At 33.6% G+C, this 15,143-nt stretch overlaps 1 pseudogene; it reads left to right on the top strand.

Annotated features, from left to right (window-relative positions):
• The first annotated feature begins 87 nt into the window (after positions 1-87).
• On the top strand, positions 88-7,090 carry LOC149554756 (wall-associated receptor kinase 1-like; annotated as a pseudogene).
• Positions 7,091-15,143: the final 8,053 nt, after the last annotated feature.

The raw sequence follows: 15,143 nt of genomic DNA, 5'->3' as shown, positions 1-15,143 counted from the left end.
TTTGCAAGGTCTTCAGATGCTATTTAATTCCACGCGGCCTTTCATTCTTCGAAAAGTTTTTCTTCTTGTTGTAGATGGTTTCTGCTGAAACAGAAAATGTTGAAGCATCATGGCTACGTGGTTCGCTGTGTAATTTGGTTCTGTATGTTGGGGTTTACTGCTGCTAAATGTGATCCTGAAAAGTGTGGGTCAACGAGTGTGAGTTATCCTTTCTGGATCGACAACTCCGCTTGTGGACACCCTGATTTTCATATCACATGTCGGGAGGATTACAATGGGAAGATGGCTCCCTTCTTTAATGCAAAATTTGGTAATAATACTGATATGCAACTTTATGCTTACAATATCATGGGGATCGACTATACAGGGCACCTTATCATAGACTCCTTTTATATCTATTCGTGGACGTGTGACGACAACTTCAAGAAAGTCTCCTTTCATCTCCCTTAAGATGGGCCTTTCACTATTTCAAGCTCCAATAGATTCGTGGTTGTTGGCTACAATACATCTGGTACCTACAGTTTCGGTGGTTTGGAGGAGGTGAGATGTGTAACAATATGCGAGCCTTAAACTGATCGACCATACTGCCGATATGGATGTTGCGAAACTAACATCCTAGATAATTGGCACTCCATGAATTTCACAGGCCAAGGTACCTTTGATATTCTCCATTATACCACCAACAAATATGAGAAGGTGTGTGGTTTCTCCACCATATTCGACCCCTCCACCTTCAACATCCTCAACAATAAATCAACCCTTTTTTGGGAAAACCATAATGTTGTTTCCTACGGTCTCTGTGAAAAATCAAACTATTGCAGTCACTGATTATTAATCTCCTATCACAAATGATTATTAAACTGCTGAAAATAAATTCCCAGCTAATATCGAAAAATAACACAACTGCAACTTCACTTAAAATACGGAAAGAAATGTGCAACAGAATCAACACAATATTTTCGGACAAGTTGTCCCTGGAAAAACCCCTAAGGGAAAACCAGTTCTACAGATGAAAAATTATATTAAACTTCAGCAAATCAAGAGATACAAAATTCCTTGCCTCACACTGGCAGAACTCCGACAACCTCCTAATTTCTCCTGTTGATATTCCCCACTGCTATTCCCGCGCTAACACTGTGCCCTTGCTAACACTGCAAGACTGTTCGCTAACACTGCAAATTGCTTCTCCAAAAGCTTCTTCACTGTGCCCTTGCTAATATTGCAAGACTGTTTGCTAACACTGCAAACAGCTTCACCAAGGCTTCACCCTATGCCCTTGCTAACACTGCAAGACTGTTTGCTAACACTGCAAATAGCTTCACCAAAGCTTCACCCTGTGCCCTTGCTAAAACTGCAAGACTGTTTGCTAACATTGCAAACAGCTTCACCAAAGCTTCACCCTGTGCCCTTGCTAACACTGCAAGACTATTTGCTAACACTGCAAACTGCTTCACAAAAGCTTCTTCACATCCAAAGCTTCCTGCAAGACTGTTTGCTAACACTGCAAACTGCTTCTCCAAAGCTTCCTTGCTAACACTGCAAGACTGTTTGCTAACACTGCAAACTGCTTCTCCAAAAGCTTCCTTGCTAACCCTGCAAAGCTTCCTGTCCAAATGACCCAATGACCCCTTTCTATACTACTCCTATTGGTAAACCAACGACCGAGATTAAATCTAACCAACGGCTGAGATTAAGACAACTCAACAACCAATAATAGAATTGGTTGCAAAGTGTCCAAAAGGAATCACTAAAATTAGTAAATAATAACCATTTACTAATTTTTGGCAAGTGGACAAACAGCTATCCAAACCACCCATAAATACAACCGCTATTCATAGATAAGGATGAACAACTGTCCAAGCTACCCATAAATAGTGCTACTATTTTCGGGTCAGAAATAACAGCTGTCCAACTAACAATAATTAACACTCCCTCTTAGCGAGGAAGTTGTTCTGCATGACACCCATCTTATCTCTGAAGAAGATAAATTTGGCCTTTCCCAAAGCCCTCATCAGAATGTCTGCTACCTGCTCATCTGTAGGTATGTATTGTAGTCGAACAACTCCCTTTTGTACACAATCTCTGATGAAGTGATATCTGATATCTATATGTTTAGACCTATCATGAAACACTGGATTCTCAGACAACTTGATGCAACTCTGATTGTCACAATGTATCACAGTAGTCTCAACCTTCTGACCAAACAAGGCTACTAACAACTTCCGAAGCCATATAGCTTCACATGTCGCCATGCTAGCTGCTATGTATTTTGCTTCTGCTGAACTTAGAGCCACAGACTTCTGCTTCCTGCTGAACCAAGATACAACTCCTGATCCCAAGCTGAAACAACACCCTAAAGTGCTCCTTTTGTCTGTTGTACTTCCTGCCCAATCTGCGTCAGTATAGCTTATCAACCTGATACCTTCACCTCGAACATATCTGATCCCATACTCGACTGTACCACACAAGTAACGTAGCACATGCTTAGCCGCTATCCAATGCATTCTCTTTGGTTCAACCATGAACTGACTAAGAGAGTTTACTGCAAATGCTATATCTGGTCTAGTGTTGACCAAATACATAAGCGAACCAATCACCTGTCTATATAAAGTGGGATCTACATCCTTCTCCTTAGATACATCGTCATGCTCTGTGCTCACCTCCGGAACACCTGTCACTGTCTCACAAAGCAATCTAAGTGCTCCATGATGAATATGGCCCAACCTCCTATGCCATAGCTCTCCAAGATCTCTAGGATTATTGTTGCTCATAAGTGCCTTAGGAGTATCAAACTGCAATCTATAAAGGCGACCACTCCTAACTCCAATAGTTATGGGTGATTTCCAATCCTTGTGCTTAATCAACACATGTGTCCCTCTAAAGAGTACATTATACCCCCTATCCTGAAGAACAGATACAGAAATCAAATTCATACCTAAGTCCGACACATATAACACATCATGAAGAGGAATTATCTTTCTATTCTCTCTCTGAAACTGAACAGTCCCTTTCCCAACAGGGTTGAGTTTGGACAAGTTTCCCATAGAAATCTGGATGTTGGTGTCCTCCTCCTTGTAACTGAAGAAGTACTCTCTAACTCCTGTCATATGAAATGATGCCCCACTATCTATATACCAAACACACTGTGAGGTTGAGCTAACCATACAAGCTATGAGTGCAAACTCATCTTCCATTCTGCTGGAGAGTTCTTCTGCACTTGCTGAAGCTGCTACCTACTTCTTAGCCTTTTTCCTCTTTGGGCAATCACTAACATAGTGGCCAAACTCGTGACATCCAAAGCACTTGACCTTAGAAAGGTCCTTCTTCTTCTTTTCACTTTGTGAATTTGATCCTTTGCTAGATCCCTTCTTTGCTTTCCCTTTACCCACTAGGGCAACGTTCTCTTGTTCCACCTCATTTTTCTGACTCTTGTTGGCCCCATTGACAAGACTTAGTCTAAACTCCTCCTGAGTGAAATCAGTCCATAGTCGATCCCAACTCGGTAAAGTATCTCGTCCACTGACAACTTGAACAAAGACAGTCCATTGTTTAGTAAACCCATTTAGGGCTATTCTCACTAGCTCATCATCACTAGGGCTATCTCCAACAACTGCTAACTCATCCTTGACAAGTCTGAGCCTGGTGAGGTAACTTGTGACGTCTTCTCCCTGATTCATCCGGGTATTCTTTAGCTTCTCTCTGAGAATCAACTTCTTGTTAGTGGTAGCATTCTGGAACAGATTTAGAATGGCGTCCCACATCTTCTTTGCTGTATCTAGCTTCGAGATATGTGGAACAATATGATCCTTGACATCATCAAGGATAATCCTCCTCGCTTTGGCATCGTCCTTCCTATATGCTGCAAGCTGTGTTGCATCCGTTGGTACAGGTACACCACTGGTAGCATAATCTTTGATACCATTCTCTTCCAACAATAAAGAAATTCTGGCCTTCCAGACACCAAAATTTGAGGCACTATCCAATCTATCCTGATCGCTCAAACCAGATGAAGCCATCTCAAGGGTTTAAAGCAATAATAAATCTAAAGAGATCAAAATTTCTTTCCTAGGGCAAAACTCTTCTACCCTTAACAATGCTCTGATACCATGTGAAAAATCAAACTATTGCAGTCACTGATTATTAATCTCCTATCACAAATGATTATTAAACTGCTGAAAATAAATTCCCAGCTAATATCGAAAAATAACACAACTGCAACTTCACTTAAAATACGGAAAGAAATGCGCAACAGAATCAACACAATATTTTCGGACAAGTTGTCCCTGGAAAAACCCCTAAGGGAAAACCAGTTCTACAGATGAGAAATTATATTAAACTTCAGCAAATCAAGAGATACAAAATTCCTTGCCTCACACTGGCAGAACTTCGACAACCTCCTAATTTCTCCTGCTGATATTCCCCACTGCTATTCCCACGCTAACACTGCGCCCTTGCTAACACTGCAAGACTGTTTGCTAACATTGCAAACTGCTTCTCCAAAAGCTTCTTCACTGTGCCCTTGCTAATATTGCAAGACTGTTTGCTAACACTGCAAACAACTTCACCAAGGCTTCACCCTGTGCCCTTGCTAATACTGCAAGACTGTTTGCTAACACTGCAAACAGCTTCACCAAAGCTTCACCCTATGCCCTTGCTAAAACTGCAAGACTGTTTGCTAACACTGCAAACAGCTTCACCAAAGCTTCACCCTGTGCCCTTGCTAACACTGCAAGACTGTTTGCTAACACTGCAAACTGTTTCACAAAAGCTTCTTCACATCCAAAGCTTCCTGCAAGACTGTTTGCTAACACTGCAAACTGCTTCTCCAAAGCTTCCTTGCTAACACTGCAAGACTATTTGCTAACACTGCAAACTGCTTCTCCAAAAGCTTCCTTGCTAACCCTGCAAATCTTCCTGTCCAAATGACCCAATGACCCCTTTCTATACTACTCCTGTTGGTAAACCAACGACCGAGATTAAATCTAACCAACGGCTGAGATTAAGACAACTCAACAGCCAATAATAAAATTGGTTGCAAAGTGTCCAAAAGGAATCACTAAAATTAGTAAATAATAACCATTTACTAATTTTTGGCAAGTGGACAAATAGCTGTCCAAACCACCCATAAATACAACCGCTATTCATAGATAAGGATGAACAACTGTCCAAGCTACCCATAAATAGTGCTGCTGTTTCCGGGTCAGAAATAACAGCTGTCCAACTAACAATAATTAACAGTCTCTGCCTTAACTGGGGTATTGGCCTTCATAATTGTTCCGTCGCTAAAGAAACTGCCCATAACTATTCTTGCTCCTCCAAAGCAGAATCCATTGACTCCCCTTCTAGAAAAGGGTACGTGTGCAGATGCCTTACTGGGTATGAAGGAAATGGATACATCAATGGTACAGATTGTACAGGTATAATTTGAGAGCTTTTCTTTTAGTTGTATGATCTATATTTTATGAATAATTGTTGGCATAAATCTAATGATAGTGGTAATGACCTTTCAGACACAGATGAGTGCAATGATAACAAGATGTGGAATATGTGCATTGGAGAAGAGTGGGGAGGAATATGCCTGAACTCGATAGGTTCTTACAATTGTTCATGTGCAAAGGGCTATCGAGGAGATGGCTTTCGAAATGGCACAGGATGCGTGTCTACAAATTCAAATAGTATTGTCATTCCTACAATCACAGGTAGCGAAACATTAGACTTACTGATTGTTTCTATTATTTTAACATACTTCCTAAGCTGAAAGTATTAAATAGCCGAAATTGGTTTATTTTTCCAAGCTTCATTTTGATGCTTAAGGGTGGCCTTATTTTAATTGCTTGTCCAAAAATAAGTATAGCTATAATTTTAATACAGCACTTGGTCTGTTCAACTATGGTACACAGGATCCGTCTCTTCGTTTGTGGTTGTGTGTTTAGCAGCAACTGTAGTGGTTTGGTGGCTGAAGAAACGCAACTTGAAACTATTGGAGGCCAAGTATTTGGAGCAGTCACAGTTGCAGCAGCAGATCACTTGTAGAGTGGGTAGAGAAAGCCTGAGAATGTTTTCTGCGAAATAACTGGAAACAGCGTCTAATAATTATTCAAATGATATGGTGTTGGGAAGCAGCGGATTTGGAACTGTGTTTAAAGGCGTTCTGTTGGATGGTACTCTTGTGGCCATTAAAAAGTCTAAGGAAGCTTTGAATCCCGGAGATGATCATGAGTTTCTAAATGAGGTTGCAATTCTTTCACAGATTAATCACAAAAACATAGTGAAATTATTAGGGTGCTGCATACAAAATAAGTTCCCGATGTTGGTATCTGAGTTCGTTCTGAATGGAACACTTTTTGAACATTTACAGTCCAGAGAAGGGATTTTGCAATGGGCGTCACGTCTGCAGATTGCAATTGAGACGGGGGAGGCTTTGGCATATCTACACTCTGGAGCTTCTCAACCCATTTTCCACCGGGATATAAAATCATCTAATATTCTTCTGAACCAGAGACTCTCTCCTAAAATTGCAGACTTTGGGATTTCACGTCTCATATCTGCTTCCAATAATACACACGTCACCACAAATAATATAAAGGGTACATGGGGTTATCTAGATCCCGAGTACTTCCAAACACTTCAGCTGACAGATAAAAGTGATGTTTATAGTTTTGGTGTAGTCCTGGTGGAGCTTTTGACATCTCTGAAACCCATCTCTATGGAAAGGGAGACCGAGGAGATGAGTTTATCTAACCTTTTTCTATCTAGGCTTGATCACAACCGCCTCATAGAAATATTGGATAGAAAAGTATTAGAGGGGGGAAACCTTCAACAGATGGAAGAGATGGGAAGGTTAGCAAGAGAATGCCTTCACTTGGAAAGGAGGAAGAGACCCTCCATGAAAGAGGTTGTGGAGGAACTTTTGTTTGTAAGAGGTGGAGCAAGAAAGGGAATTTTTCATGGGAGTCAGATAGGCATTTCAACAAAAATATCACAAATTTCATATGACTTCAGGAGTAACAATTTTCCATCTGATCCAGTTGGGACCAACTGAGATGAACCATTTTCTGCTCTAGTTGAGATGTCAAACATGAAAGAATAGGTTTACTTCAAAGGAAGGAATTCCAATCCATGTCCGAGTAGGTGGTTTTCAACATTGCAGCAAATATCTTGTTTAGTAGTTTTTGAAAGCTTGTTTTGTGTGTTTTCTCGTTCGAAATTTAAGTAGAATTTTCAAAAGCTTTTTGTGATGCATCTAGTAATGCTTTATGATTTTCCTATTTAAATTAAGTAGATGTACGTAGGATTTGTACATTTGTAACTATTGGTGTTCAGTTTAATAGAGTTTAATCTCTTTATAAACGTCAAATTAGCATTTCAATTTTATAAATATATGTATTTTGATTCTATATTTTTTTAATGTTGTTTCCAATTTTAATAACTGGTAAGAAAATCAAACTATGAGCTGTGGACTTGCAATTTGGTCCTTTTAATGTGTTTCATGTTATGTCTTATGATGCGTTTTGATTGTTGAATTCCTTTTAATTATAATTGCTTAAATATAATTGCCTAAAACTAGAATTCCTTTTAATTATAGTTGCTTAAATATAATTGCCTAAAACTAGAATTCCTTTTAATTATAGTTGCTTAAATATAATTGCCTAAAACTAGAACAAAGTATAAATTAATATTATATATTTAAAAAAAAACTTAAATTTTGGCAAGTTTCTAAATTTATATGTTTTATACAATAAATTATATAAATAATTACTTGTTATATAAGTAATGTAAAATAAGTATTATTCACATTATTACGATTGCAATACCGTATTGGTCAACGGGCTCCAATTGATGATTACTTAATACTCACTTTGCTGACTAAGTACAATCCTAGTTAAGTAATAGTATTTAAATTGATTCAAAATCGAGTAAAATAGAGAGTATATATGAGATCCAGTGACAATTCTTGAATAGGTATGGAATGATTAGATAAATGAGTAAAGATGGAGCGGGAAGGAGAGAGCAAAAAAAAAAATGCTCTTAATAAAATAAAATAAATACATATTTCTAACTCTAAGACATAAATCTATTATTTGGAGAAAATTAGACAATATATAGATATTTGGGCATGTAAGGAATGCTAAAAGATTTTTAACAATGCCACTAAGTCTAGGGTGGTCAACTATGAAAGGAAGCATTGGTTTAATATGCTACACTGATGGTTCTCTTTTCCCATTCTTTTCCCCTCATTGCTTGCACTTAAACATATTATAAAGTGAAATTTTAAGAAAGTATTTTAATTTTCAATAAATATATAATAAAAATAATTGCATTCAAATATTTTAAATTAGTAAAAGAAGTTTATAAAATTTATTTTTCTATTTTAAAAGTATTTTAGACTAATAAAATATTAAATGAACAAAATATAAATATTTATATTATAAAATAACATATATTTATCATACACATGTATCATATATTATAAAATAGTATATATTTATTTATTAAATAAGCTATTATTTTTCTTATAAAAGATTTTGATAGTTTTTAAATAAATTCTAGTGCCATATTGACAATATTTTCAAAAAATAACATGACAATCTATAGATCCAATCATTTTTTAGTTTGTCATATATGACCAAAAAATAGAAAATGGGCCAATATGGCCATCAAATTCTAGGTTTGTGAACCTTCAATTCTTATAAGATACTTTGAAAGGGAGTATTGGTAAAAAAAAATGAGACAATGGCCAATGAAGAGCCTATCATTTAATAAGTAAAACACTATTGGCAAAAAGTGGAATGTGCATGCAAAATATAGCTTAAGGCAACCAAATTAGACAAAAGATTTTTAAAATTATAATCTGTTATAATTGTTATATAGTTAAATTATTGATTGGATAACTTCAAAAATCAAAAGGAGAAGTTCTAGCTTAAGAATTAAAAACTTTGGGCTAAAAGTTAGCTAAATTCAAGCGAATACCATGTCTTATTAAGTCAAACACTGCTAATAAGTTTAAGGTCATTTTGTGCAAATTGAAAAGCAAAACATAGTGACTCGAGGATGGTGGTGAGAGGAAAAGATTAAGGAAAAGAAAAAGAAAAAAATAGAGACTAAAGGAAACAAACATATATATCCATGAAAAAATAGAGTTGCTTCTCTAAAATTGTGTAGACATTTTTCTGTTATTTATAATCCACTAGTTGTTTTAAGTTAAGCATTAAAATAGGTTTTTAATTTTATGATGGACTCAAAACCCCAAGATTTTTTATAATAGAATATTTTTAAAAATATCCAAATTCCATCATTGTTATAAAATAACGAGCATGCCTAGTACAAAAACAACCAACACAAAATAATCAGCACAAAAAATGAGAATCAACCCTATCAAACTAGAACTATAACTAGAGCTCAAAAAAACCAAAAACCATGTGACAAAAAGAACAAAACTAATAGCATTATGCCAACTCCATGACCAATTCCTCCTTGGTTTCCTTGATCTTGTTGATGGCCTCCCTTATATCCTCCTTGGTAGGCTCCTTAATCTTGGTTTTCATCCTCCCTGTGCTTCCATAGGTTCTTTTGGTAATCCCAGGGGTTTCCTCAATGTACCTTAGGTCCTCTAAATCCAACACCATAAGATTATCAATATTCTGATCTACTTGTCCCTGCATTGTTGAGACACTCAATGGTAGCTTCTTAAGTCCCTTGACTTATTTTAATCCTCTTATTCAAAGTATTTTCTAGGCTCTCAATTCTTTCAATTAATGCCTGGATAACATTGTGATTTTTAGTGGGCTCCCTTGACATTTCTTTCTCTACACTCTCCTGCATTTCTCTAGGATCTCATTCATTTTAGCATTAAGGGATCTATAATTAATATAGATAAGTTTAATAGAATTGAAAGATAATATATCCATACAGAAAGTATACATGGAAATGGCTTTTTCCATTTGCAAGACACCTAGAGGTGTTCAACACTAAGATCCTTGAGGTCATCTTCCATAAGTTTCACATTAACTTCTTTGAAATACACCATATTTTTCATAGGGAAATGCCTTTTTTTATGATCCTTTCTCTCACTATCATTGTCTTTATTCTCCTATTTCTGGGCCAAGATATTTGGAGAAATGTGTGCATCACATGATTAGCATTTTCTGCAAAATCATCAAGACAGGGCACACCTCTTTGTAAAAATGCTCTTTATCCTCATCTTGATTAATGAATTTTTCCTTGTCCACCCTTTCATTTAGAGGAAGACCTTGATTTTCCTAAGATTGGGATGAAATAGGGGAAGGGAAATTTCTCATTGGCCTATAGAATTTCTCCATCAAGTCATTAGAAAACTCACTATTCCCATCATGTGCCATCTCCATGCCCTTGCCTTGCTCCTTACTTTCACCTTTTGACTGAATTTCCATGTCCTTTTAATATACATTTTTCTTCCACCTTTTATTCATTTTTTCTTGACTTCACCCAAGTCAAAAATCATTCTTTTGTCCTCGCCTTTACCACCTGCATTACTTTTAGGGATCTTATCCTTACTAAAAGCCAAGGACCTAGGAAGAGTAATTTAAATATTATTAGCCATATAATTATGGATTAAGACCATCAAACTGTGGTCCAAAATGGGTTTATGCAACTTTTCCCAATGATTCATAATGTTATGTATAAGAGAGAAAAGTAAATAGAAAGGAAAGAAAAGCCTTTTCTTTTAACTAAAATTATTTAAGAAGACAAAATGGTAGTTGTGGGCTCTATAAAACCCACCATCCATTGTAATATACTCCATAAAATCCCTAAGAAACAACTTCCATAGAGTATTAATAGATAATATATCATATGCTGTTTGTTCTACTGTTGATGGCATATTATTGATTTCAGATAAGATATATAAGTAACTTTGATAAAGCTGAGAGGAAGATCGATAGGTATATAGAAAGGGGATTTTCTTTCAAGCACATAGTTAAAGCAGAGGCTGGTGCTGACAATTTTGAATAATTATTATTGGCTGGTGGGGATGCCATTGATTTAGGCGCCCAGACATCCTCTCGGGATTATTGTTTAGTAAAATAAATCAATTCCACTACATCTCCATGAAGTAGGGGCATTGGGTCCTCAGCCGCCGTGATGATGTTTATCAGGACGCAAATTGAGATGCGCCCTCTAGCGGGGCAACAACTACCTAGCCAGTTATTTCAACTGGATGGGTATGACGCCGTTTATCCCCTCCATCTCCTTCCTTCCACGTCTTCTCATGCACAGACCCCGTGGTAGACTTTTCCGTACCATCAACGATGTTTATGATGTTATGCTCATTCGTTATTTTGACAAGATTGTTTTAACATATTGACTATGATTAAATTGTATTTAATCATTTTTGTTTTTTAAATACTTGGCTTTTTGTATTAGAAACAATGAGTTTGTAAAAACTTTGATTTTCCAAATTGTCACGTGATGTAAATACAATTAATTTAGAGAAGAAAATGTAAGAATATTAAATTTTAAATTGAAGAAAAAATTATCTTCTATCTTAAAATATATATATATATATATATATATATATATATATATATATATATATATATATATAGTAACAAAATAATTTATGTACTAATTTGTTTTTAGAATTTATGTTCTATCTTAAAATACATAGTAAAAAATAATTTAATAAATTTGTAATTTAACTATGATTAATTTAAAAAAATAAAAAAATAAGAGATATTATTTATCTTATATTTGATTTATTGTATACAAATAGAATGATCATCTAAAAAAAAACTTCTTAGAAAATAAAACTATAGCTAAAAGATTTGCATGGTTAAAAAACAAGTCAATTAGAAAGGCAAGGAGGAAAGCTCCCAAAATAGCATTTCAACTAATTATATAAATTTTCATATGATTATTAAAAAGATAATTTTATTTTTTTTAATATTAAGAGACATTTTTAAGATAATTAGCATGAGGTTAAATATGTATTAAATAGATTTAAAATAATATATAATCAAATTAATAAATATTTATATGAATTGGTATAACAAGGTCATAAAGTTTTCAAGATAAAAATTCATGTTCAAATTTCTAAAGTGATATCTTGTGATTCAAGTTGAATAAGTGACTAGTAGTTGATTATGTATTCAACTCGATATTTCTTTGCATTTTTTATATACTAGTGTTATGGTCTTGAGGCTAATTATTCACTTGATCCTTTTAAATGTAAATTTGGTTCAACTTTGAATAAATGATTTCTTACACAAATCAATTAAATATGAGTTCATAAAATTTATTAGTATGTTCATTTATAAGTTATTTGATGCATTCATTCTAGATGTTCATGACTTTGAAACAAATGTGTGTTAATCTTCTACATTTACACATCAATTGGTACAATAAAAATATTTTAGATCTACATGAGTATTCCTAAGAGCTTTAAATAGTTTTATTTTTTTAGGAGTTAAATATACTCTTAATCTATATGAGTATAATTTTATTATATGTTTAACTTATTGTTATCAAATTGATTATATATATAATTAATAGTATATAAATATAATATATTATTTAATATTAATATATATTAATATTAAATAAATGTCTCTAATGTTTATATATATTTAAAAAATGCATATTAAATAAACATTGGTGGCATTTATTTAATATATATATATATATATATAAACATTAGGGACATTTATTTAATATTAATATATATTAATATTAAATAATATAATATATTTATATACTATTAATTATGTATATGATCAATTTGATAACAATAAGTTAAACATATAATAAAATTATACTCATATAGATTATTATACTCATATAGATTAAGAGTATATTTAACTCCTAAAAAATAAAACTATTTAAAGCTCTTAGGAATACTCATGTAGATCTAAAATATTTTTATTGTACCAATTGATGTGTAAATGTAGAAGATTAACACACATTTGTTTCAAAGTCATGAACATCTAGAATGAATGCATCAAATAACTTATAAATGAACATACTAATAAATTTTATGAACTCATATTTAATTGATTTGTGTAAGAAATCATTTATTCAAAGTTGAACCAAATTTACATTTAAAAGGATCAAGTGAATAATTAGCCTCAAGACCATAACACTAGTATATAAAAAATGCGAAGAGATATCAAGTTGAATACATAATCAACTACAAGTCACTTATTCAACTTGAATCACAAGATATCACTTTAGAAATTTGAACACGAATTTTTATCTTGAGAACTTTATGACCTTGTTATACCAATTCACATAAATATTTATTAATTTGATTATATATTATTTTAAATCTATTTAATTATATATATTTCACCTCATGCTAATTATCTTAAAAATGTCTCTTAACATTTAAAACAATAAAATTATCTTTTTAATAATCATATGAAAATTTATATAATTAGTTGAAATGCTATTTTGGGAGCTTTCCTCCTTGCCTTTCTAATTGACTTGTTTTTTAACCATGCAAATCTTTTAGCTATAGTTTTATTTTCTTAGAAGATTTTTTTTAGATAATCATTCTATTTGTATACAATAAATCAAATATAAGATAAATAATATCTCTTATCTTTTTTATTTTTTAAAATTAATCGTAGTTAAATTATAAATTAATTAAATTTTTATTAATAATATATATTATGAACTTTTTATTAGTTTTTCTTAGATAAACACTTCGAAATAATTTATAAATTATTTTATTTTATAAATAAATACACAACACACTATTAATTTATAAAATAAATTAATTTTACAAATTATTTTTTACTATGTATTTTAAGATAGAACATAAATTCTAAAAACAAATTAGTACATAAATTATTTTGTTTATATATATATAATTTTAAGATAAAACATAATTTTTTCTTCAATTTAAAATTTAATATTCTTACATTTTCTTCTCTAAATTAATTATATTTACAACACGTGACAATTTGAAAAATCAAAATTCTTACAAACTCATTGTTTCTAATACAAAAAGCCAAGTATTTAAAAAACAAAAATGATTAAATACAATTTAATCATAGTCAATATGTTAAAACAATCTTGTCAAAATAACGAATGAGAGTACCATCATAAACATCGCTGACGGTATGGAGAAGTCTGTTGTGGGGTCCGTGCATGAGAAGACGCAATACGAAGGAGAGGACTTAGTCAATTTTTTAAAAAGGTAGAAAAAGCAATGTAAATGAAGTGCATTTTCGTGGCTGTATAGCCACGGGCAAGGAGACGGGCTGGGTAGCCCTTGCCCTCTAGCGGTGAAGTTAGCGTTTGAGTCATCTTTCTTCATGGCGATCTTTGCCTCTGTATCTGGTACAAAGTTGTAGTCACGACATGTGAATTTCATAAAAGAACAACCATTCTTTGCCAAGACCATGTCCAAAGGCAGTGATTTGACGGAAGTACTATACACTAATTGAATTCTGTCAATTCTAATACAGGTATCAGTCAGTTCTGATATGAGTTGAACAGTGAACGGATCCCTAAAATCGACTACACTTCTGAAAAGATAGTAGGCCACATACCATTGACGATTAAAGTTTGAACTATAGATTTGTAATGCTGAAATCTGCACGCATTCCAATACCAAATTATTGGCGTTAATAATAAAAGATGACAACATCAATCTACACCTCTAACCTTAAAAAAATCAATGGCTAAAGATTCCTCAATGGTCGTCATCATAGGTGATGGCTTTCCTTCTTGTTTAATAGTGTAAAGCTTAAAAAAGATCTATGTTTCAAATCATTCCAATGGTAGTCATTTGCTCTCTATGGCTGTCAACTGTTGGATGCAAAATTTAGCTCTTCACATTCAAATAGGGAAAGCCTATGGCGTAATTAGTATGCAAAATTTCATGACTTCCTGTGATTTATCCATTGAATTAATTAGTACTTATCTTCTATAGCTGACTAGTCTATCGTGGGCCCTAACGCCTATTATTTTCTCCATTTCTGACATTGAGAAGAAAGCGAGAGCGATGTTTCAACACAATCCCGACAAAATCTCGTTCAACGTCAATATACGCTAATTTATGACGATGGATGAAAATTCAAAGAAAAAAGAAAATAAGGTCTCATTAAACTTTGATTGAACTGGATTAGACTATTCCAAGAAATTACCGCCGCAGATTGAAG

Source organism: Cupressus sempervirens, chromosome 5 (assembly GCF_028749045.1).
Source record: "Cupressus sempervirens isolate cs-2001-9-10 chromosome 5, ASM2874904v1, whole genome shotgun sequence".
Classification (NCBI taxonomy): domain Eukaryota; kingdom Viridiplantae; phylum Streptophyta; class Pinopsida; order Cupressales; family Cupressaceae; genus Cupressus; species Cupressus sempervirens.
Note: the sequence above shows the minus strand (reverse complement) of the source record. Positions and strands in the feature narration are given on the sequence as shown.